The following is a 25,943-nucleotide window of genomic DNA, read 5'->3' as shown; positions in this document are numbered from 1 at the left end:
GACAGAGGAAATAGCCCTTGGAAAGGAACTTCAAACTTTGCTGGAAGAATAAAGAGTAAGTAATAAAATATTCCTATTTTGAAAAAAAAAATCCACTAAAAAAATAAAATTAAATAAATAAAGAAATAGTAGATGATAGGAGGCTTGATTTAGTTATAATGATGCCAGGACTTTAGGGAGGTTTTTGCAAATGGAAACAGCTGGTCTGACAAGCCTACCACCCAAGGCCAGTGACTGCTCAGCAACTGACCCTTGGGAATAACCGCATCTCTATAATATTAAAAGTAATGCATGGCTCGTCAAAATAAAAAAATAAAAAAATAAAAAACACTTTTACACATGATGGACAGTATTCGTAAACCAGCGCAGTGACACCCATCAATGTGAGGACCGAGGTGGGTTCGTGGAAGGACCAGACACCTTCCAGGCTGAGTCCAGAGGTTCCCAGGCGGGCGGGGACCAGTGGGGGAAGTTGGAGCCAGAGCGAGCGCAGAAGCACGTGGGCTGAAGGGGTGGGAGGACGCCGGGCGGGCGGCGGAGTAACCGGTGAAGTGTCAAAGAGGCAGGAGTGGAGGGCTGCGGGGGTGACAGGGTGTGGTCTGCCTGGAGCGGGCGACGCGAGAGAGCGGGGCAGAGGCCCGGGGCTGCGGATGGTGCCGGGTGCGGTGAACAGCGCGCAGCCGAGCAGCGGCGAGGGTGTCCCGGGCTCGCCAAGTGCCCAGCTCCAAGCTGCGCCAGCGCCCTAGCGGACTGCGGGGCCCGGACACCTGCGAGTGAGGAGCAAGTGGCGCTCAGCCTCCCCGGCAAGTAAGTGTCTCTTGTCTCCGCCGCCCGCGCCTTTCGCTGCCCACTCGAGCTCCCGGGAAGCGCGCAGGACTCGGCGGCGTCCAGGGATGTCCCCGCGGAGGGTGGAGACCGAGGATCCGGGATAGGGACCCAGGGGCCGGGATGGGAACCAGAAAGAGAGGATGAGAAGCAGGGAGCGGGGATAGGGAGTGGAGAACCGGGGTTAGGACCGGGGAGCCTGAGTGGACAGCGGGGAGAGAGGACGGGAACCCGCCTGAGGCCCCGCCACTCACCCCGGCGACGGCACAGTGGCAGGCTCTGATGTTGCCCATCTTTTGTGTCTTCCCGGATCCCACAGCCCTGCCAGGCCGGGGGCGGGCCAGAGGAAGCCACTTTAAGGCTCCCGGCTCCACCTCTCTCCACCCCCCAGCCCCGGGGATTTCGGCGCGGGCCACCCGGCGCCGGTGCGTGCCAGAGCCCGTGGGGCTGCTGGTGGGTGGTGGCTGGACCACCCCGCATCCCCGCTGGCTGGGCTTGCGTTCTTTTTAGGTAAAGCGGCTCTAACTGGTGGGTGTTGGGAGGCAGGGCTGACTGATGCAAGGAAACCACCTGCTTCCAGGCTTATCTTGGGGTCTGGAGGAGCAGGGTGGGGAACCGGAACCGAGGCCCGAGCGTCCCGAGTCCCTGTTTGCGCGCAAGCTAGCAGGTGCTCACTGGGTGGGTCCCTCCTTTGGCTCATTGTTCGCGGTGACTGTTGTTGGGGCCGCGTTGGGCGACACAGACACAGCTCCCTGGGTTAATAAAAGTGGTGACTTGGAGGAGTGGGTGTAGGGGCAGACTTACGCGTTTTGGAAAGGGACTTCTTGGTACAGAGAGCGAGAGTAGTCAACAACGGAAACCGTCCCTGAGTGCAAAACTTAGATCTGACAGATCCAGACAGACAGCCAAGGGAAGCAAGCTTCCGAAGCAGGAGGTGATACCTACCTACCTCCTGCAATGAAATTGTTTTGCAGAATAACGAAGGTGCAGTTTTAAGCGTATTTAGGCGACTGGCTGTTTCCTCTTGCTAGCACCTGTTTTCCTCAAAGGTTCTTGGGCGGTGTTTATATTTCCCCCTGGCCTTCTCCCTCTTTGTGCAGTGGTTCTTTTCGTACCTTCAGGTAGTAAAGATTACATGGTTCTGGGAGAGGAGTCGCTTTTAATGAACAAAGTGTAATTTCCTCCGTACATATGTGACCAAGCAAAGGATTAGAGTCCATGCCCCCCACCCCCGTCAGTGTGTTAACATTTATGGATGGAAGTGGATTCAGAGGCAGAGAAAGCCTTCCTCCTCTCCTCCTTGGGGAGTCCCAGGTCATCCGGAGCGAACCCTTTTCTTACACATTCTTACTTGGCTTTCCCCGATTATTGAAATGACAATGATATCACCTGTTCATGGTGTCAGTGCCTTAGTACCCAAGCTAAGGGGGCATCTGTTCTCCCTCTTTTTACAATGTGCACAACTCTTAGCAAAATGTGTTTAAATATTATCTCGTGTAGGTACTGTTTGCATACGTGCTTATGCATTATGCTTCTGTAATTGGTCGTGAATATCAGTAGTTACTAAGAAACACCACTGTCCTTCTCCCTGGATTTGATGTTCTTGTTGCCCACGTCCTGCTAAGTGCATTGTCTCCTGAAACCTGGCGTTCATCCCCCCTCCCCTCAGAGAAATGCCTCCTGTGAACGTCTCTCTGGCCATAGCTTTTACTACACTCATGAAGGGAGAAGGAGAGGAGGAGAATACGCAATACTCTATGTGGCTGTCTGTGGAGCTGAGGTGCCTGCCCAGGTTTCTACTGCTGTTTATCAGCTACCTAATTCACACTTCCAGTCTGAGAATCAGTCAATCAGTGTTCATGCAGTGAGCGTCACCCACACTGCTTCATCTACTCCTTCTCCCTCCCCTATCACTTTTAGTGTTTACATCCGTCATGCTTTTCATAACAGCATTGCTTTTGTCGCGCTTTTCCACATTAAGAAGAACTTTTCCTATAGCCTATTCTTATGATCACATTTCGACACTGTATGGCTTACTGGAGGCACTGAATTACCTGTTCGTTTTTCCTTTTGTTTGTTTTCACACTGTGTCCAAGTTAGCATAGGAGCAAATGAGCAATGAATCAGCCAAGTTCTAATGAAGATTAAGACAGGAAAGTTATCCACAGCTATGTTTAAGCTGAGCATTCATTTAACTACCTTCCCACATGACCAATTTCGGTTAGTAGCTTGTTCATCTTCCAAAGTCTCCACACTCTAAATTCTTACCCAGATTGATGACTACACTAAATCTTGATTGTAAAAGAACAGAACTTCATTATTTGGGTCTCATTTATCAGTCAGCAATGTTGAGCATTGCCAAAATAATTATTTCATTAAAATATGCCTGACTTTAAAGTGTGTTGGGAAAGGTCCTTTTAAGATGTGTTTCCTCAAGAAGGAAAAACAAAGTCCTTGGAAAGCCATAATTTCACTGCTTTGAGGCCCTGTAGCCATTTGTATTTATTGAGTTTTCTCTTCCACAGGAAGAAAGGGCCATTGTTTTGTTGTCTAGGAGCTGAAGGAAGATAGAAAGTAAGAAAAGAAAAAAAAAAGCAGTTAAAAATGTTATTTACTCTTTCAGGGGAGAAAATGTTATTTGAGTAAATGCTGATTATTTTCTCATAGGTATATTAAATCTATATTAAGGGCCATTAACAAGTTTTCATTACAGAAATGTTATTACTAAAATTTCATTAGACATGTCTATAAATAAAACCTGTTTTTAAGGCCAAACTGGGGGCATTTTCATCATTCTATAAATTATGAAATGTTACTGAATCATCATTATCAAAACATTGAAATTTCATCAACTGTATATTGGAGCGCAGTCTTTCTCCAAGTGCTTTCATTGTGATAGCCTATCCGTTGAGATTAAAAAGAACATCATTGATGTCATGGTGTGCTTTGCATTTTTAAATAGCAGCTAGTGAATTACAAACATTCATTACTCTTCAACCACTTGCTGTAATTTCTCAGGACCCCTAAATAGAGAATTATTTGTAGTGTATAATGTCATTCAAATTTTAACTGCATCTATGCTGGTACCCTTTTCTTGAAAATAAACAGCCTTTTGAAGCAATACCTGTTAAGGCCGAGTCTTTTATATTTTCCTTCTGTTAAATATGTTCCACATTGCCTGGTGAAGGGACATAGTGTTGAAAACTTGGTGGTTCGGGAGGCTGGTGAGAGAACTCTGAGGAGAGAAGAGTAACTTCCATGAAAACTTGAGTCTGAACTTAGCAGGAGGAAGAGAGAGTAGCCTTCCCAGTGGTGAGCACAGGGGATGTCTTCTGTGCCCATCATGTCCAAGCCAGAGTGGTGTGTTTGGCTTCTCCAGACTCCAGTTTCCTAAGCAGAGCCTACTGGCTGCATTGAAAGCTGGCTTTGGCTTTCCCTAGGTACCAAAGGTTCATTGTTTCCTCATACTGTCTGGGGAGGAGTGCTGTTCCATTTAAAGAAAAAAAAAATATGTCTATATGTATTTCCAGAAGATTTTAGCAAAAACTTTGGTTTTCTTCCCTGTCTGCTCAATGAATGTTCATTAAACAAGAGGTGTTGTGGTTTAATTTGCTTGAGTTAGGTAAAACTGGAAATGTTGGTCAAATGACTAAACTAAGTTCATCAAAATGGTGCTTTTAGTTTCCTTTGACGTAAATTTATTTAAAGAAAATGTTAACTGTTGAATTTTGAAATAAAAAATGGCTTACATTTATTTTAAGAGCAAGATCCATTTAATTAATGAGAAGGAAATCATTTTTGAGCTAAAGCTAAGGTCATCAATTAAATAATTTAGGTAATGTACTATGTAGCCTTTGGGGGTTAATGTTTTCAGGGAAGTAACGTAGATTTCTGAAGTGGCTCAGAGACAAACAGCTACTCTTTTTCGCCTTATCCTCATCTTATTCTACTTATCTACTCATTTTCTCTGTCAGGATATATAATTTTGTTTTTGGTTGTAGAATGAGAGGACCCATCAACATAGAGAGAATGAAGTTCTTAGAAACAGAATCTAAATATGTCTAAAGGGTGGATTCACGGTGACAGTATAGTAGGTAAAACCAAGTAGGGAACTCTGATCCCGGGGTACTCTGACGTCATGGTAGGGATATCTCGGCTGGATGAAGATGTGACATGTGAGGAGCAGGTAACCACTGAGTCAACTCATGTGCACATCTGTGGCATTCATCCTTAATGGTATTCAGCGCACGCTTTCCAGCTGATCGCTCTCACAGCAAGGCTTGAGCAGCACAGCAAAGCAACCACATTTTCCATTGTAAGGAATTTCCATGGAGTACCTAAAACACAAGCACTCTGTACCTGTAAGGCACAACAGGAGTGTTGGGGAGCAACTGTAATGTCACGGGACAACAAACTCAGACTTTTTTTTTAACGAAAATTTTATTTTGTGTGTATGAGTATTTCACCTGCTTGAATGTTTGTGCACTCTATGTAGGTAGTGCCTGAGGGAGCCAGATCCCAGGACTGGAGTTAAAGACAGTTGTGAGCCTTCATGTGGGTACTGGGAATTGAGCCTAATCCTTTCTCTGCAGGAGAAACCAACACTCAACCCCTGAGCCATCCCTCTGGCTCCTGAGACTGCTCTGCTCTTCTCTTCCTGTTTTCTCTTCTCTCCTCCCCCTTATCTTCCTTCCCTTCTCTTGTCCCTGCTTCCTTCCTTCACTCCTTGGCTTGTTCACTTGCTGTCTTGCATGGCACTGATTGGTAGGTGTGGCCATTCCAATAGCATGCTTAGCCCACCAGACTGGCAGCTTTTGAAATTTCTGTCCATATAAATACAGTATTTGTTCTAAGTACTGCCCTTAAGCACAGTAGTTAAGTTTAAGTGCCCACTGGTTGTTTCCCTTTGTATGAGAATCAACAATCATTTTCAGCTTTCAGAGGAGACCACCCACAAAAGTGTTCTTTTTAACTATAGAAAATCTGGTAGGAGGGTGGGGAAAGGAAGGCAGGAAAAAAAGCAAACCTGAAAAAAATTCATTGACCCAGGCTGACATAGTCGCAGCTAAGGCCACTAAGGGATTGAAGTCCCAAATCTAAGCAGCTGCCACTCCGCTGAGTGGTGGACATAGCTGACTTTTCTCTCAGACATCTCAGTTATAGTTAATGTTAAAATAAGTTAGTGTCCAAAACTCGATCTGTTGTCCCAATCTGAAACTCTCAGACAATGATGAACACTGGTCATTTAAATGTGGCCTTTAATGAGAGCGTTGAAAACAATAAAAATCTGCATGTAAGTACGCTTCCAGTTATGGTATAAATAGTGCACAAATCCTTAAAATTTCATCAAATTGTTGTTTGTTAACTGCTGACATGTAAGGTGTGTGCCACGTGAGTAGTCCTAATTGGCAGGGAACCTGAGAGGGTTATTTTTAGACCTCACTGCCACACAACGCAGGCATATACCCTCACCATGCAGGTGTGTTCAGGTTGGAGTTTAAGCATTCCTTCCACATGGGCAAAGAATACCTTCAAATTATCCTTAGAGAGACTAGAAATTTTAAGTATCATTCACCAGCTTGGTCCGGCAAGAGTGACTTTGGGGGTGATGGATTTGAACTCAAAAGGTTTTGGAAATACCATTTCATCTTGAGCATGTAAAATAAAGTTTGCGAAAGCGAGTGAGAAAGTTTAACATTTATTTAGTGGATTAATATTGAGGAGTAGCTACTTCTAAAGATAGAAGTGGAAATTCTATTTTATTTTCTAGTGATTCTTGAGTCCCATTATACATTGTATATGAGAATGCCATGAAAGAATCATTGTGTATCTCCGCTGCTCAGATTAGATTATGAGGTTCTACTGTGGTCATTTTTTATTTCATATATGTATCTACAGAAAAGTATAATGAGCCCGTGGAAATAAAAGAAAAATGTGTTTCATTTGTTCTGTCTGTTCCGGTTCAGTGTGCACCTGAGCCTGACCTCACGAGGTTACCACATATATCTGGTAATTTCTGCTTAATAAAAATGAAACTTCCTAGAGAACTTCAGCATTTACTAACTTTAATTTTTTTTTTATTATGGGCTACCAAACGAGAATGTTCAACTTTGCCTGCCAGATAGCTCAAATGAAAATAAAAGGTTTAAACATGTGGCAATGAAATAAAGTGAACGTGTAACTTGTATTTGAAGAAATCATGGTAGTTGGATTGAACTAGCCACAACAGCGTATGTGCGCATGAGAGAGATAGAGAATATTTTAGTCATATTGAAGCTAGAGATTTAGAGATAATCTAAGAGGTCCATAGAAACATGGTATTTCTCTTAGTTACTGTGGTCATGGTAAAACTCTGTAGACAATCTTACTATTGCAAACAAGCAATGCATAGAAGTGAAAACAGGGCTCATTTTCAGACTTCTCACTAACCTAAATTGTTACACCCCCTTGTTAAGTGTTTACTGACAAGTGGCTGCGGGACTAATAAGGTTGTCCTGAGCGCATGATCAAGGCAACTTTGATCTTTCCACTGCTGAAGGTTTTAAAGGGAAAACTAACCTTTAAATAGAAATAAACTTAACTTTCATTAAGTTGAGGTAGATAGAGCTTACTGAGTACAAGATACCGATCAACAGAAATGAGTATTAAGAAAAAGAAAAAAAAAAGTTTGTTGCCTTAAGCAATGAGAATGAAGTAAGGCCTGAAAGTCATTGAGCAATGAAGTAATACACATCAGCTCAGGGCTTGTGGGCCTAGGAGGAAGGACATGCTTCTCAGTTTGGGTGGGCAGGAGGTGGGAAGATAAGGCTACGTTGGAGAGTAGCAAGGGCAAATGTAAGTGTGCAGGGGAAGGTAGTGGCCTCACTACAGCCCAGAGCTCCTGGAGTGAAGGCAGAAATCCCAAGCAAAATGGAAAATGTCAGAAGTCCACCAGAGAGTGTCACAACACAGTGGCCATTAGCATGGAGACAAAGATTTGCAAGTTTGGTCCTAATGAAATCTGACTTCCTTTTGATTGCTAACACCTGTCCAACTGAACGATGGGCATGGCTGTGGGCCTTTCCTCTGGAATGTGATCTCTTGTTCATTGCCTTAAATGGCTACTGGTTTTAGATAATCCAACTGCATCCTTAGCTCCACTCATTTCCCTGGAACAGAGCAAGACAGTTTATTCCCTTCTGGAACATTCCTCTAGCTATGCCTCACTCTCAGAAGAAGATCTATCTTCTTGCTACTGTTAATATTGAAAGCTTCAGAAAATGGCCTTCATAAAAACCTACTGTTACATTAGTCCATCCATCAGCATCGGCTCTCAGTCTATCTGCATTTTTTCAGCTTCTTCTATAAAGCAGTGGCAAACGTTCAATGGTGGTAGGAAAATGCAACACAAAATTAAGTGACTAATTTACTAATGAATGACTTATAAATTTGATGTTTATTTTTGATTAGCCTTAAGAAGCAATCATGACTTCAATAAACATATTTATATGAGCGGAATTAGTAAGACAAGTGAAAAATTAGAAAATAGTACCCACCCAAATATAGAGAAGAAAAGAGTAATAACAAGAAGAAATCATATCATGTTCTTATGGAAGAATGTTTTTTGTTGTTGTTGTTGTTCTTTTGTTTTGTTTTGGTTTTGTGGTGTTGGAATTGAACCCACTGTCTTGTCCATGCTGCCCAAGTACTAAACCACTAAGCTGTATATAGCTTTCCCTTAGTAGAATGTGAAGCAGTGTTGACTTGTAGTTTTCAAAGGCCAGTTATTGACAAAGTGAAAGTAAGTGATGTGGTGTAAAATGTAGAAGGCCACTAATGCAGGATAAAATGTGGTATGTGTGGATATATACGATCAGAAGAATGGACAGTATTCGAAGGCTGCCCCATTGAACACTGACAGGATAATGCTGTCTATAGCATGTCCTTTGAAAATATTCCCAGTTTAGAAAAAAAGTAGTGGGAGATTCTGGTGGAAAGCCATTTCTGTAGTATGATTCAACTGTCTTTGGGAGCTTTATACCCACCAGGCTTTCCCCTGGCCTATGATATCTATTCTACCAGCCAATCCTTGTGGGATTTCAACAGTCATACAGTAGACCCACTTTATTCTCCTCCCCTGTCATTCTGGCCATCACTTCTGGGAGGAATACCGTCCTGATTTCCTACAGACTTTCTTCCCCACTCTCGCTTTTGCAGAAACCATCATCTGAGAGGTTGCATTTGTATTGTTTGATGCCTGGACCCTGGGGCTGTGCTGAATCCCAGCATTGCCATTTCTAAGCTAAACTACAAGACTCCAGGGGGTGTTGCTTATCTTCTGAGTTTCCATCAGTAAAATTGAGGATGTCAATAGCTATCCTCTGAAGTTGTCAAAAGAATCAAGTGCTAATCTGAAATAACGTAAGTGCTGCCATGTCATAGCTATTTGTTAAGACCCACTCCTTTAAAAGTGTTTGCAAGCTTCTTATTGTATTATGAGGGTCATCTATACAATCATATTCATCAACTTCTTCTCTGGCCAATCATAGCTTATTATTTCCACAAAAATAAAATCCTGTCATGTCACAGACCCTTTGCTAATGTTTTTCTGGGTGCCCCTCTTGACTTTCGCTCTTCCATAGACTCCCACCATTTTAAAAAAATCATTAATTTTCTTCAGAGACACTATCACAGTTTAAGCTTCATCTTTCATTGACTCTTTTCCTCTTTTATTTGATGACTAGAATTCAAATCCTGTGAAAAAAAGTTAATGACTGCCATATTGTTTTGTTTTGTGTGTGTGTGTTTTCCTAACATAGAGCCCAAATCTGAGCTCTTCATGATATGTTAGTAATGACTTAAGTGTATTTGGATGGGTGGGTGGTAAGATGGAATGAGGGAGAATATAGAAGGGTCTATATTTCTAAAACCCTCTTCACACTTGCAGAGTCTGAGAAGAGGTAGAAATTCATATTAATATTTATTTTTATTTTAGTTCTGGTATGTAGGGTGTTAAACTGCTTCTCAAAACATTGGTGGCACATTTGGAAAGAGGCAGAGAATTTGGGGAGAGGTGGCCAGTGAGCAAGAAGATGCTAGATTTGAAATGCTTCAGGCCAGGGCAGACCTGTGTTGGAGATAGAGAGGGATTAAGGGATGAGGTGGAAGTGTGTGTGTGTGGGGGGGGGGAATGACTGTCCAGGCGTTGAAGAGAAAGGTCAGATTAACAGTTTACAAAGAGCCTAGATAAAAATACTACATAAAGACACTTTAAAAATCATTTCTATAGAATTTTACTGTTTAGCATTAGAAAACGTTGCATGGGTTTTGTGTATACAATTCCCAGATGAGTAGATAAAATCAGCTTTATTTATTGGATGTCATAAAATAAAAACATGACTACATTCTTCCCTGGATTCATCTGTTTTTTAAAATGTAAGTCATTCAAACATCGGTTCGAGTGTTAGGACTGTGTCTCTCTACAGATGGGCTATTTTTTGCATCAAGGCACAGTACATGTGGGGAAATATATTTTCTTCGTTGTTTCTGATCATCTTGTGGAAAGTTTTATAGCAGTCAATGCTCTTTTGGTCTTACCAGGAGGTGTCACTACGGCTCTCTCAGACTAACTGCACATCCGGTAGGTACCAATTGGTAACCACCAGCATCTTCGCAGAGATTGGCTTTGCCCAACATTCTCTCTGCTAGGTTAGTTGGAGGAAATGCAATAGGACAACAGAATGCTTCCAGAATTCTATAATTTTTTTCCTTTAAATGTTCTTAGGTTGTGAATTGGCTAAAACAAACAGACAAACAAAAAGTCTTGTTTACTATTTTGGAAGTAAACTCTGTACTTTCTTTTGGGTAGTGATCAAGGGTTAAGAAAAGAAAGAACAAGGAGCAGAGGAAAGGAAAAATAGGTGGGTGCAGACTCCTGAAAGGAGGATTGAAGCCCATGTTGACAGCCTGCCCTGGAGGGTCTGCTGGCTCGGTGCTTTCTCACCTGACTAACTTGTCATTTGGCATCCAGTGTCCTGCCTCTTGTCTCTACTTTTTGATGAGTGTAATTTCAGTCTCCTCCATGAAATGATAAATTTGGGGAATTAGTACCATATCTTCCAGGTCATAAAAAACAGGGAAATTGGAAAGATATTGCACTCAACATCCCTGTGTGCAGCATGCTTTCATGGTGATTAGGGATTTATCCCATCAGACTTCAACAGGTTCTAAAGAGTCCCCCCCCCCTCCACACACACACACACTGGAGGTGCTTTCTATGTCTTTTTTCCCACTGTGGTCCTGACTGAATTAGATTTCTGTTTTTGGAGCCCCACACGGTACCCAGTGCTCACTCTGTGTGAACAACAAGCCACAAAGATGCAGCTTTCTCTTTTTCTGTTTGTGTAGTGTTTCACACAGGGTCTAGACATTTTGAAAAGCGACCTGATGTTTTTTCTTCTAGACTAGCACATAAGACCTCCCCTCCGCCCCGCTCGTAACAGTGACCAACAAAAACAAAATGGGTGAACAAGAGAAAAGGTGTGCCCAAGGATGAGCCCCCACACCCTGAGTCTGTAGGGAAGGCAAGGGCTTTTGGGCACCTGGCTTAACCTACTGCCGCTGCCTCCACGTGTTCCACAAATCAGTGAGCCATGGAGCAGAAAGGCTCAGCCTTCTGCCAGGGAGGAGAACAGAGTGATGGGCTTAGCTCAGCCCACACAGGGGTCTCTTTCTCTGACTGTTGGGAACTGACTGGCATTTGAGGAGCTGTGTTTCCTGCTGTCCTCCAGGTGGCAGCCTGGCCCCACCGTCAGACATGTTCTGATTTTGGCCATCCCTAACACTGCCAGACTCAGGACTGTTTCTCAGCTCATTTAATGCCCTGGGAATGATAAATTGGGCTTCAGCTCACTGCACCCTAGCATGATTGAGCCTGCAGTATTTTGGAATCTTGCAGAGACTTTCTGAGCTGTTATCTGATAGAAGGGGCTGCGAAATTTTGGACATTTTGTCCCTTTAGAACTGTCCTGGAATACTGTGTATGCTCAGAAACAATCTATGGCAAAACACCTTAAAAAGGGACATATACTCTGTCCTAAAATATGGGGAAATAAAACAATCTTAATATTCATTCAGTTATTTGATCTGCTCTCTATCTCATGGCTTTGTTCGTCTTCGGTTCTGAAATAATATTTCTTTCTACCTGACTTAAAGCAAATCCTCTCTAGAAGGTAGATTATGTTAATTGACTGAGTATTTTGAAAGAATGCAGGCAGAGCGATGCGGAATGTCTTAATTTAAATGAAGCTGTAAGCCTTTTCACATTGTAAGCAGAGGTATTTAAAAGTAAGATGATTAGAAACTGCTGAAGTTGCACACAATTCAAGAGAATGTGAAACACGTTAGAATGAGCTGCTGGCACAAGGCTGCAGTGTCCGTTTATTCTAAATATACATGTAATATCAATTATGGAAGAAAACCAACAAAAGATCTTAAGCTTGTCGGGTTGCATTTGTGTGGCTGCTTCTTTTCATGAGAATTTTTAGTAACTGGGAAAAGTGCCAGATTCTAAATGCTGGGAAAACGACACATGAATAGGATAGACTAGATTTTAGCACCGTTGGGGGAAAAATATCACTTATAACTTTAGAAAGCTTTTCTCTGTCAGTGTAGCCAAATCTGCACTTTGATTTGCAGTAGTCTAGACTTACAAGTCACCTGCAGTTGGCTTTGGGTCATGGATTGTAGCATCTTCAGTGGATTCTTCTGAAGAACTGAGAACAATTGTTGCCTACAGCTGTGAGATTTAATGCCCTGTCATGGAACTTTCAGTCAAGGTAGCCTGTAAGTGTGTGAGTTTGTGCGCTATACAGAACCTTAAATTCAGATGTGTGAAGAACCCAACTTTATTGGCTCACCAAGTGCTGAATTTTTGAAGTATTAGCAGGCAGTGATTTGGGGCTCTGAGAGGTGACAGTGCAGTGAACCATTAAGGGGGTAGTAGGATGGGCCTCCCCCATTCTCTTTGCAGATTAGGTTGCAGCTGTTGTGTGGGTTGTCAATCTATCTTACTTTCTTTTGGATTTTTATTTCCAAGATTGGAATTCCAGTCCTGTCATTTTGTGAAGTCAGGGTAGGAAGTGAACTTGAGGACCAGGCGAGCAGTTAACTGAAATGAGTCCTAAGCTGTTGATTTATGGCCTCTGATTCAATGACCACAACAAAATCAGCAAGAGAAGGACATTTCCCAACAAGCCGAAAATCTGAAGACTTCCTAGAAGGACTTTGTCAACCTACCAGTTTCTGTTTACTTTTGGCTGCAAAGGCCAATTTATCAGAAAGTATTGGATCTCTTGATGGAGAGCAATGAGTTTCCACACTTCCCTTAATTGATAATACTGTTTAATATGTAAACACAAGTGTTACCCTAAGTGTTAGTACTTATAGTTCTTATTATGCTGAGTTCTTGAGATATATTACATAACTTTGTTAGTCATATTAAAATCATTGTGTGAAGGAATTGTTTTTTTGGATACACTCAAATGTGTTCTGCAGATCCAAGAAACTTGTCCTGAGAATGACGGGATCAGCTCTCTGAAAGGCAGCGGCAATGAGCCCATGATGCACTTCAGAGCCCTGTCTTGTGACTCTTTCTTTATCCTCATCATGATATTGAAAGTCAGATATTATTGAGGAAAAGAAATATCTACATCTATTGAACCTGGGGTGAAAGCAAAAAAAAATGTGTGGGGATAGACTTTCCGGCTGGTAGAGTGAGCAAGATGAGACAGAGAACATGAAAAGCCTTTCTTTTTTTTCAGGAGCCACAGACATTGCAGAAAAACAAAAACAAGCTTAGTGTTAGGAAGCCAAAAGATTTTTCTATCCTTGAGCTCGAGATCAGAAACCGGAGTAGATCGAGGGGGACGATGAGTACTAAGGACCATGCTATCTGGATTATCTTCACGGACACCGAAGGGTTTTTTTGGTCAAGCTGCAGCATGAGCGTAGAATTGTAGCAATAGCCTAGTACATTGATCAGTAAACTCCTCCAAAGATATATGGAGAAGTCATGTCGAATGGGAGCATGTGGTGATTTTGGAGTGACTAAGATCTCAATGAAACAGCTGCCTGCTACAGGAGAGAGCTTTAAAGATTCAGAATAGTAGTCGCTACAACTGACACCAGTGTAGGGCACCAGCAGGTCCTTCTAAAACTCTTGGTGAGCCATTCACGCCATAGCTGTTACCCTCAGGACTGTGTCTAGCATTCTTGCAATCACGTATCTACATCATTTTGTCTTACACCCATTCTGATTCGTACCAGACTGACATGTTTGGTTCATGCTGTACCACACCCCTTGCTTAATAGTTTGAGTTTTACTCCAAATTATTCAGTGGATGGGAACAACTTTTTTTCTCTATTTTTTCTGTGAGGAAACTGGAAGCAGTACAAACTCAATACTGTAGATCAGGCTGCCTTCCATCCACTGCCATAAGCCAGGAACTAGCTTGGTGAGGAAAGGAAGGCATTTGAGACTATGCATGATTATTTCCTCCAGGAAATGTCTCTGTAAACAGTCTTCTAAGGGTGTACCTTTCTATACAGACAATATTTTATTGAAGGAGACTGTTCAAGCTAGGGAAACCAATAATTTAGTGTATCTAAGTAAGGTGAGAGAAATAAATCTTCTATATATGCTGCACACTCAGAATGTCATGTTGTCTGTGATAACTGTAAACATTTGTATTTATCTATTTAAAATTATGTCAAAAACAATAAAGTGCAGATCCTGTATTATCCGATGGATCTTCCATAATGGCAGCATGGCTGCTGGGAACAGCAGCTCCTTGTCTGCCTTCTTTGCCAGCACACTTCTTAAAGAGGCTTCTGTAACTGACAGGGTTCAAGCAGGAACCTGGTTTCATGCTGACAATAGGGTGCAATCCTTTTGTTGTGTTTTGTTGCTTTTTCCTTTTTTTTTCTTTTTTACTCTTTTCTTATTTTTCTTTTTTCACTCTTTCTTATTTTCTTTCTCTTTATTTATTTTTTTCCTTTCTTTTTTTTTTTTTTTAGATTTTTCAAGTCAGCATTTTTCTGTCCTGTACTCACTTTGTATACCTAGCTGGCCTCAAACCCACAGAGATCCGCCTGCCTCTGCCTCCCTTGAGTGCTGGGATTACAAGTGTGTGACATGACACCGTGCCTGGCTATTTCAATGGTTATGGTGAGAATGGAATGAATTAATAAATTACTAAGATAGGAATCGAAATTCTTCTAAACCCCGAGGCTCAAATTTTAATCCTAGTCTGTTGGCATCGATATTCAACAACTTGTTGCAATCAATGATGTGGAAACACATTTAGGAACAGTAGAGCAGACAGCTGTGTGGATATAAGTTTATGCTGCTCTCAGAGCCTAAATGAAGATGTTGCAGAGAGTGGACTTGCAAGTCCTTCATTAGGGAGAAGCCTTCTCCAAAAGCATTGCTCTCAGGACTGATACTCAAAAGCAGACACACACAAGGTCCCTATGTGTTTCCATTGCTGGTTCTGTTCACAAACAGAAATTTCCCCTGGACATGATCCTCTCAGAACGTCTTCAGAAGCAGCCATCTCCGAGTCCATTTGTTTGTGTTTGTCCCTTTATCCGAAATCCTTCCACAAAATATTTGAGTGAGAAAATCTGTTAGGATAGGTAAAAGGGCTTGCTGGCTAATGGAGAGGATTTTCTTAGGTTGGAGACAAGAATTAGGAAAGCAGATGGTGTCAGTTGCTCTCATTACCAACCATGGACAGCAGCACCTGGTAGCTGAGCGGCTTCCTGGAAACCATCTAAGCCTTTCCAGCAATGCCAGGCAGTCTGAGGAAGACTGGGCTTGTGTAGGTAAGAACTGTTAACAGCTCACACCTGTGCTGGTGGGGGGGTCATGTGCAAGTATAGACCCCTACCCCCGAATACAAATGTTGAGACTCTAAGCCAATACTTGGAACATGGGGATATTAGAAATGGGGCCTTTGAGGAAGCAATTCACTTAGAGTGAAACTTAACTGTTACCTAAAAGGAGATATATGGGAAAGACAGACCGACAGATACATCAGACATGTACACACAGAGAGAGAAAAGAGTAGGCCCAGTTTGATACAGTGAAGACACGACTTTGGGAACTAAGGAGAGAGATGTCAGGTCGAACTGAGCCCCATTACCACAGTCTTGGATGTCCGTGCCCCGGAACTGAGAAGTTGTCTTACTTCAGCTGCTCCACGTTTTCGCTGTGGCAGCTCTGGCACAATAAGACAAAGCAGAGAGAAGGTGTTTTAAGTTAGTTTAAACATGCGCTTCTGAGCACATGTGCAGCCGTAAGAAGGGAGGTTTTGAAGTGGGGACTGAGGTTCCTGAAGCCATCAGGATGCTTCAGCTGCAGCAGAATCCTCAGTGCTGACTACAGTACTAGAAATGGAACACGCCCTCCATTAGTATCAATTAAATAAGTACCAACATTTGCCACATTAAAAATGTAAAACAAATATAAAAATACAGTCCCCGTGGAAAACCCTATAAAAGACTTAGACATAAATTTTCCTCCCTAACTTCACCTCAGATATATCTTTTCCATCAAAGCCCACTGAACTACGATCCTTCCTCTAGTGTCTTTTTAGAATCAGTGTGAAGGGCTTCCTAGGGCATATTTGTATATGGAGGCAAAGAATTAGCTGGGATATCTAGTGATAAAAGTAGTTAGCACACTGAATTTGTGCTGCCTGCCCTGTCTGTGGCTAGCTAGTCGTATTCTCTGGTTAAGTTACTCTCCTCAATAGCATTTGACAGGCAGAGGCACAGGCTGAGAGGCCAGCGGTATGTTCAGCTATTAGTGGCTTGGTGAGGAACTGTGGTTACCCTCTGGATCCATAGTCTTCATCATTTGGTTGTGCTACACCCCTGAAAGAGAATAAAGCATTTGGGCACTCCGAAATCAAGATTTCTCCAGGAGGGAAAATGGTGTTGTTATATTATGCCTTAAGGTTGATGGAGGCATGGAAAAGTGAGTCAGAGTGCCTAATTCTGCTCTAGGTTCCTACCACTCCCTGTAGGAATATCTGCTAGAGTGATTTTATTTCGTAATTAAGAAGAACAGTTACATTTATATTTTTAAAAAAGTATGTTGACACTATGAAGAGACAGGAAAAATTCCACCAAGTTATTGAACTAATTTAAGTGGTTCTTACAAAGGACTTGTAAGTCTTTCTGTGGCTCTGTTAATCCCTTTTATAAAACCCAGATATCTATAGAAGCAACACATTTGCTAAAATCATAAAATAACCTTGGAGTAATTCCAAGTGCTATTCTAAATTTATATCTTCATGTTTCAGCCAATACTCACTATTATTAGCTTTTTTTTAAACTGTAATGACTAAAGAACATTAATTATCTCAGATTCCAGCCAGCTTCCAATTCTGGAGTAAAGTCACCTGAAATTTCAGTGTGCTACACTTTCGCCCATGCCATCTCATTCATGCTGGCATTTTGAGACTGAGTTTAAAATGCAGGGCAGGTCCTAGACACTCTGTAGGCATCACGGGGAGACATTATATTCTACATGTGTAAGTAAAGAAGAGTATTTTCTCAGGTTAACTTGGGAGGACACCAAAAAAGTCCCTACACAATGCACACAATTCTGAAAAAGTTTCCCAACACGGGAAGATGACTTAATGATTCTTGCTTCTGTAGAGCTGTGTGGTTTCCCCGAATGTACCTGAAGGAAGAGACAGAGGGAGGGAGCTGAGGGAGAGAGTTGTGAGCTTTAGTCAAGGTGTGCTGTGTCGCTGCAGGGCTGAGGGGAGCTGTGTTTGCCCCGTCTTGTTTGTCTATTTAGTAGAATACTTGAGTGGTTTGCATTTTGAAATATTCACTCTTTTTAATTTCCTTCCAAATAATTTGTCTCTACATTATGCTGCTTTGTCTGTGGAGAACAATACTTACACAAGTGTTTCAAGAAATAAAATGAATGAGCATTGCACTCCACAAAGAGACTTTCCAAATAAAAACCATTAAGGATGAATGGCATGAATTACTGAACTCTCTACCATATGTCAGAATAGGATTTCTAGACTAAGCTCATTTACAAAACTCATACACTTTAATTTAGCTAAGAAATGGAGGGATAATGCTTTTAAAACTGTAAAAATAGGAGCATAGTAAATATAAAAGACAAATTAATGACTGTCTGTTGACCCTGGGTTTGGTATTTTCTATTTGAATTATCTACTAAGAGTCATTTCTGAAGGATTGTATTAATAATGCAGACATTATTCAAAATTAACAGAAGTTTAGAAATATCAATTACTGAACTAGATGGTTTAGAAAGTGAGTGAAATTCCTTGCATCGTTTTACTTCTACTGGGAAAAAATGGAGCCAAAGGTCTTATGAAAACAAAGTGTCTAAGCTATAGTCTGTATCCACCATGGTACAAAATATGTTTCAGAGAAAATTTCCCCAAACAAGATTCTCCATTTCATTTGAGTGAAAGCAAAGAGTGACCAATGTTTATGCAATTAAGTCCCTAAGTGATTTTTAAAGTGCTTTTCAAAAAATAATCTAGACCCCATTTCTTTACTACCATATTCTTTATCGGCCCATTGATTTACCATGTGCTGTTCCAAGTAAAATAATTTACAAAGTTTAAAAGTTATTGGGTAAATCTAATTGGTTAGGGACATGATGAGAACCAACAGATTTCCACTCTATTAATTTAAAAGACTGGATTTGATGCAAATTAGTGATGTACATCAGTAACTTTGAAATTCGCCCTAAAAAGAAAACATTCAGACTAGATGAGACAAAATATCTAGAACTAGAGGCTCCAGCAGGAGCTGTGAGCTGTTCACAGCAAGCATGCCCTGTGGAAGATGGCATTTGAAGAGACCGCAGGAAGCAAGGGATGACTAGTCACAAAAGGTTAGTTTTCGTTTTATATTTTTTGAGGTCATTTGTGAGGAACCTTTGCTTCAGATCTCAATAGTGTTCAACTCTGACTCATCTACAAGTGATGGTCCTGAGACATTCCTGAGCAGTAGAGCCAATAAACAGCAGTGCTAAATAGCATAACTCTCCAGGATCTATCTTCCCAAGGCACCTTTCTCTCACTAGGGGCTATTTTGGCTTACATGAAAGACCATTGATTAGCTACAGTAAAAATGTATGACCAGAGATTATCATTCATAACAAAATTGAGAGTGTATCATTTTAACAATACTCCACTGTCAACACTGTAGAAATGGTGATTGTTGAATAGTGACAATTCTGAATCACCTAGTCAGTTCCGGTATACCAGCCTGAATGTTTTCCCTGAATGGAATCCAGGGAAGATTCCATTCAGAGTTGGCACTACAGGACACAGTGTAGACCTGGATCCTTTCTCCAGAGTTGGAAAAAAAGCATAACACAGTACAGAAACAAAGGGCATTTACAGGACACCCAGATGTAATTTCCAACTGTAACATAACAGCTTAAGGACCTTGATCACGTATTTAAATTCTCTGAAAAAATAGGTTAAAAGTAAATTGTGGAGTAGTGAAATTAAATGATACACAAATCAGCTACTGGAGTCGGCTGAATTTAAAATCCTCCAGTGAAGATGCTTGCCATTGGTTTGAGGCAGAGACTTTTGAAACGTAGCTATGCTTTTGGGGAATGGGATTGTCAGTTGTCAATTGAAAGCATTTAAAAGCAAGGATTGCTATGTACAGGGTTAGGGGTGAATATGAAAGAAACTCAAGACATCACCCCTTGATAAGGCATATCTCCATGAATAAGGCATTCTCCATGATAAGGAATTCTCCATGGAGGTCCATGGTTGAAGAAGGCCCACGGAAGAAAAGAAAGCCATGGATTACAAAGTTGGGAATCACAAAATATCAGAGCTAACATCTACGTTTCCCCCTCGCCAATTTTTCAAAGCTTTTCCTTTGGAAATGATCTTGAGTTGGAGCCTTATAGCTTGTGGTGGTTTGAATGACCATGCCCTCAGAGACTCCAATCTCCGAATACTTGGTCCCCAGCTGGTGGCACCGTTTGGGCAGACGTAGGAGATGTGACCTTGCTAGAGGAAGTATGCCACTGGGGGCGAGCTTTGAGAACTGAAAGGTCTCACACCATTCTCAGTGCCCTCTCTGTTTTCTGCTTGAGGGTCAAAAGTTGAGCTTTCGGCTTGCTATTCCAACCACTGTGCTGCCATGCCTGCTACTTCCCCTCTGTAGCAGACCCTTCTCCTTTGGAAACTACAAGCTTAAATAAACCCTTTTCTATAAATTTCATTGGTCTCGATTTTATTACAGCAAACGGTATAGTAACTAATACAGAAATGGTTTGCCCATTCATCGTTCAGATTCTATACCAGTTTTACATAATGGTCACCAGTTCAAAGCTGACCAGGCCTGCTTAGACCAAGCCAGACAAAAATAAATGCATACCAATAATCAGGGTTGGTTTTGGTAAAACCAGTTCTGATTATTATATATAGCCACTATAGTTTGCTAAAAATATGCTATTAAGTTCATGATCCAATGTCTCTGCTCTGTCTATGGGCATCTTGGACCATGCTGTGATTGTATGTCCTCTTTGATATTTCCTCTTTTATACAGCTACCTTCCAGATCAAAGTAACCCGTGTACAGATGGGGCCTGACCATTCATCACTGCAGAGTTATGCTTGATGAAATTTTCACAACGAATAAGGGGAAGAGGTAAACTAATGTATGGGTGGATTGTCAGAGCCAACCCAGAATTGGTATGAGAGCAGGGTCAAAAGAATAATTGTTGAAGATCAGTTGTTAAGCATATCTGCCCCACCCTACCAAGTTCTGAAGTGCGTAAAAATAAATGTCATATAACCAAAATAATGAGTTTCATAAAGGTGATGAGTGTGTGCTTTGGTGGGAGCAATATTAGAACAGCCTGTTCAAAAGGAAGATGGCCACCCATAGCAAAACTCACAGCTTTTTCGTACCCATTACCTTGTAGCTCTTTGTTTATGGAAACGTTTCAACAAACTGAAACAAAATAAGGACATGCATGTTATTGCAATCAACAGTAATAGAAGTTAGAGACAAATTATAAGTCGAGCAAGATGGTTTTATAGATTATGGCTTATCAATATATCTTAATATGGTGAGCCACTCAGATAATCACATAGAAAAAATAAGTTATGTTTACAAGACAATGAAACTGAAAATAGTGAAATATAAAATCTAATACTTGAGTTGGGGAGATAGTTTAGTCATTAAAATGCTTACTTCATGAGCAGAAGAATATTAATGCAACCTCTAGAGCTCACATAAAACCACTGGGCATGGGGGTGGTTTAGTGTGATGTTAGCAGAGTCTGGAGGATGCCTGGGGCTGGAGAGCCAGCTATGCCAGTCGGCTTGGTGAGCTTCAGGCCAATGAGAGGTCCTGTCCTGAAGGAGCTGGATTCTGTTCCTGAAGATAACACAAGGGAGTGTCGTGTGGTTTCCACTTGCATGGGCACACTCACCTATACACATAGATACCTATAGGTATTTGCATAAAATATTTTATGTAAAATAGTTCACCAGTAGAAGTAATTTATATTATATACAAGGGTTATGATACATTTAAAAGTCACATCAGGATAAGTGATTTTTATATTTTAACATGAGTTGTATATTGAGTTTCAATGTTCTTTTGAAGTGATCCCACTTTAAGATCATAAATGGATAAACACAATAGTGTCTTTCTTTGGTAGTCTAGTATTTCACAGGGCTTGAGAAAATCAGTTTCTTTCGACATTCCTTGAATACGTAGATTACAAGGATAGTATACAGGGATGCATGGTATTGTCCTCAAATCATGTACCTTGAACATTTTTAAAAATCAATTCACATAACTTTTAGCCTCCATTAATACAACCTTTCTACAAATAAAGACAAACAATAATTTGGGGTCTGATCATCCTGTAGCATGATCTAGGAGATAATTCTAGCTCATAGTTACTGAGCTGCTGTTAGCCCGAGGTCCGCTGGTCTTGTGGGGAGCTTCATGTCAGGCCTCACTTATTTTCTGGATCTCTTAGTCTAAGAATTCACCTGGCCTGTCTTTCACTTGTCAGTCTTGGGCACACCATTTTTTTCCAGAACTACAATCCATTTCAGTGATCCCTGGTTCTCTCTTCCTCTCGTGATGAGAACAGCAAACTGAAACACATTCATTTTCTTGTGTAGTTTTGCCCTCTTTCCTAATGTGAGGAAATCTAGGCTAGGGGTTCGACCTATTTTGGAGGGCTTAGACCTTGTTTGAATGGATCACAGTGTCCATTAATGGCAGAGCAAGGGATAAAATTTACATGATGTAAGTTCAGAAGTCTTCCATACAGCCATCTTTCCAAATGCTTTCCTCAAACTGTCTGCTGCCTTCAGCTTTATGTACAGTAAGTGTCATGTCTGTAACATGTTCCCATGCCTAAGGACCACAGGACTTCCTAGCCTAGAAAGCAGGCTTGTGCTCATTATATACAGGCTCACGGGCCTGTGGGTGGTCTTGCCTTCATGTCCTCCTTGGTTCATTTCTTAAAATCATGAGTTCTGTTTCCTCAGCTCTAGGAATACAACCATTCCATCCATCAGCATCTTAAGACAATTCTTTGCAGTAGCATGCTTGCAGTAACCTGCACATGTCCTCCCACGGGCTGCAAATCCTCTTTGTATTGTGTATTGTACTTTGCACAGCACAGAGGCTACGTAAATAACTGTTGTGGTAGACTGTTCATAGGATGGTGACAAAGACTGAAAAAATCTGAACACTGTGCAGAAACAACTAAAGCTTCCCTTCATTCTGAGGGTAGTTGAATCCACAGATACAGAAGACTTCCTACATTAGCATGTCCGCTTAAATATTAACATTCCTATCTTTTCTTCCTGCAGCTCCCCACCCACATACACACGGGCAGAAACTCTGTCACAGGGAACAGTGCTTACCTGGGTTGCTTCCAAACAGCAACCCATGGTTTCTGATTTGCTTCAGAAACAAACAGCTAGGAAGCCTTTTCAAAAATGCCAGATAGAGAGAGATAGAGAGAGAGAGAGAGAGAGAGAGAGAGAGAGAGAGAGAGAGAGAGAAAGAGAGAGAGAGAGAGAGAGAGAGAGAGAGAGAGAGATAGATAGATAGATAGATAGATAGATAGATAGATAGATAGATAGATGATAGATATTGCAAAGAAAAAAGTTTCAAGGGGAAAACCTACCACCTCTCTTAAATGAGATGCTAGGAGACTTTACAATATGCTTGCTGAAACTTTTTGCCCACTTAGCCAGTTAGGCTGAGGGAAATGGGTAGATTTAATTGAGGAGCCTTTGGAGCCAGGCTGCAAGAAGTTTTGAAAACACACCTGTTGGTGTAATGAATGCGCAGACATGAATATAAAGGATCATACACGATCTCTTGCTTGATGTGTAGGGTTCCCAGCCAGGCATCAGCTCCCCTTTTCTTTTTGTGTGTCAGTGTAGTAAGTGAGGTGTCCCCAGAACTTTCACTTACAATGGGGTGGTAACCTGGTGGTCCTTTCATTATCAGCGAATTGGGCAATTTGGGTCAGAAAACTTACTGATTTAAAAAAGTTTATTTTTAAAAAATTTAAATTTTAAAAAAATTAAAAATTTTATCAACAAATGAAAAAAAATTAACTGAGCACTCACTATGCTTCAAGAACCACTCTACTCTACCTATCATGGAAAACCTACATCAGAGTTGCAGTACTTGGTGCTTGTTCACTGTGTGAGAGAGGGTGCAGCGCCCTGTTGGCACAAGGTACAGAGTCACTGATGTCTCTCTCTCTCTCTCTTACTCTCCATCTCCCTTCGTCTCCCTATCCTTCTCCCTTTCAGGAGCCCCGTGTTCCCAGGTAGCTTCTGTAAGGAAGGAAGCAGATCCCAAGCACAGGAGAGCCCTAACCAACAGTTCTCAAACACGGGTCCTTAAGTCAGGAGCCCCGTAAGAATCTCTGTGGACTTCTGTTTGTTTGTTTTTGACACGGGATCTCATGTATCTCAGGCTAATCTCCTGAGTGCTGGGATGAAAGTGTAACACCACACCTGACTTCTGGAGTGCTTGGACTCCAGGGCCTTGACCTGTTAAGCAAACATGCAACTGCCTGAGCTATGTGTCCAGGTGCCCATCTTGTCACATTTTTTGAAATTAAAATTAGTATAGATCAGAGTATGTTGTGGACAGGACTGGGCTACCTACTTTAAGCATATGCTTTGGGCAACACTTATTCTTCAACAGGGCTGGAACTCACCGATGAAAGAGCAATAACAGACAAGAGAGAGTGACTTTGGAAACAGACACTATGAAGAGCTATCACAAACACCCATGGAGACACTGCACTGTCATCGCTAAGGTCCAGTTGTAGATTCATAACATCTAGGATTGAAGCCCATGAGTACCACTCAGAGCTATGAGACCTGGGGCAAAGCACAACATTGCCAGATCTTTAGTTTCTGTGTTTTAAAAGATAATAAAATCAGCTAGAGTAACGATGGCTCAGTAGTGGCTAAAAGTACTGACCTTGCCAAGGACTTAAGTTCAGCTCCCACTATCAATGTCAGGCAGCTCACAGCATCCAGGGACAGGTATGCCTCTGGGAACCTGTGTCACACGTAATATACTAACACAGTCTCATGTAATTTAAACAATAAAATCACTACATCCCTACCTTATGGTATTATTATACTGATTAAATAAGCTAAAATATTTAAAACATTTACAGTGGTGTCACAGACATAGAAAAAATGCAAATACTAGTATATACTGTTGTTGACGTTACTATAACAAGGAAATATAAAAGTGAAGGTGACAAATATGGCCTTGTCTTTAATTCCTTAGAGCAAATAAGGCTAGCATTCTGTTGATGCATGAGACCGTGTATATATGAGGGGACTTTTGACTTGTATGTCCTCAGATGACTTTTGGCTGTTTTGTGATTTCTGTGATCAATAGATGGGTGTCCTGGTTAAGTTTTGGTCAACTTGACACAAAGTAGAGTCATCTGATTCCCTGTATACAAGTCTGTGGGACATTTCCTTGATTAATGATTGATAGAGAAAGGCCTAACCCACTAACGGCCATGTCACTCTGGGAGCCATTGTCCTGGATTGTATTAGAAAGCAGGCTAAGCCATGGGCTACATCCATGCTAGGGTTCTAGGTTATCACCACACATGGTCCTTAGTTGGAATATCAGTCTCAGAAAAGACCCATGGGCCCAGATTTCTTAGTTCTGTTGCTCACCTTGTGGAGCTCCTGTCCCCTCCAGGTCTTACTATCTCCCCCTTCTTTCATAAGATTCTCTGCACTCTGCCTAAAGTTTGGCTATGAGTCTCAGCCTCTGCTTTATTACCCTTCTGGGTAGAGTCTTTCAGAGGCCCTCTGTGGTAGGCTCCTGTCCTGTTTCCTGTTTTCCCTTTCTTCCTATGTCTGTCTCATTTGCCTTTCTAATGAGGATTGATCATCTTACCCAAGGTCCTCCTTCTTCCTTAGCTTCTTTAGGTGTACAGATTTTAGTATGTTTATCCTATATTATATGTCATCTCCAAGTAGGTTGCCTAGTAATGGGAACAGGGACTGTCTCTGACATGAACTCAGTTGCTGGCTCTTTGATCACCTCCCCCCCCCAGGAGGGAGCAGCCTCACCAGACCACAGAGGAAGACAATGCATCCAGTCCTGATGAGTACTGTGGCCTATTCTCTAAGACCTGACTCATTCTCCAAGACTTGGGTGGCCACTCAAGATCCTGCTGCTGACCAGTACAGGCTGTAGCATGGTGGGTCCTATCTCCAGCTTGATAGTTTTATTTCTAAAGAACATCTTGGGCATCTGATGGCCTACTCTATCTACCTCCACTGCTTCTGTTTCCATTGCCTGCTTCCCTTGTGTCACCAGGAGGAAAGGTTGCTGCTAAGAGGTCTCACCCTGCAGATTTCAGGATGCTGTTTGGTCACCACATGCTGAGTTTGTAGCTGTCTCCTTGGTGATCTTTGAGATGTTGACAGTCTGCTGTGTCCTGAGGCTATTGTTACCTAATGTTTGCCAACAGATCATCCATGTGGAAATATCAGGATGATTTTA

General features: G+C 41.7%; 1 protein-coding gene across 11 annotated transcripts in view; it reads left to right on the top strand.

Moving 5' to 3' along the window:
- Positions 1-520: 520 nt before the first annotated feature.
- The window catches only part of Sema6d (semaphorin 6D), a 563,349-nt gene continuing 537,926 nt past the window's right edge, over positions 521-25,943 (top strand). For all 11 annotated transcript variants that reach the window (XM_055622156.1, XM_055621848.1, XM_055621771.1 and 8 more), the window contains exon 1: positions 521-807. The gene's annotated coding sequence lies outside the window, so the exon portion shown is untranslated. The remainder of the gene's footprint in view (positions 808-25,943) is intronic.

Source organism: Psammomys obesus, unplaced genomic scaffold, assembly GCF_907164565.1.
Source record: "Psammomys obesus unplaced genomic scaffold, mPsaObe1.curated_primary_1811, whole genome shotgun sequence".
Lineage (NCBI taxonomy): Eukaryota > Metazoa > Chordata > Mammalia > Rodentia > Muridae > Psammomys > Psammomys obesus.
Note: the sequence above shows the minus strand (reverse complement) of the source record. Positions and strands in the feature narration are given on the sequence as shown.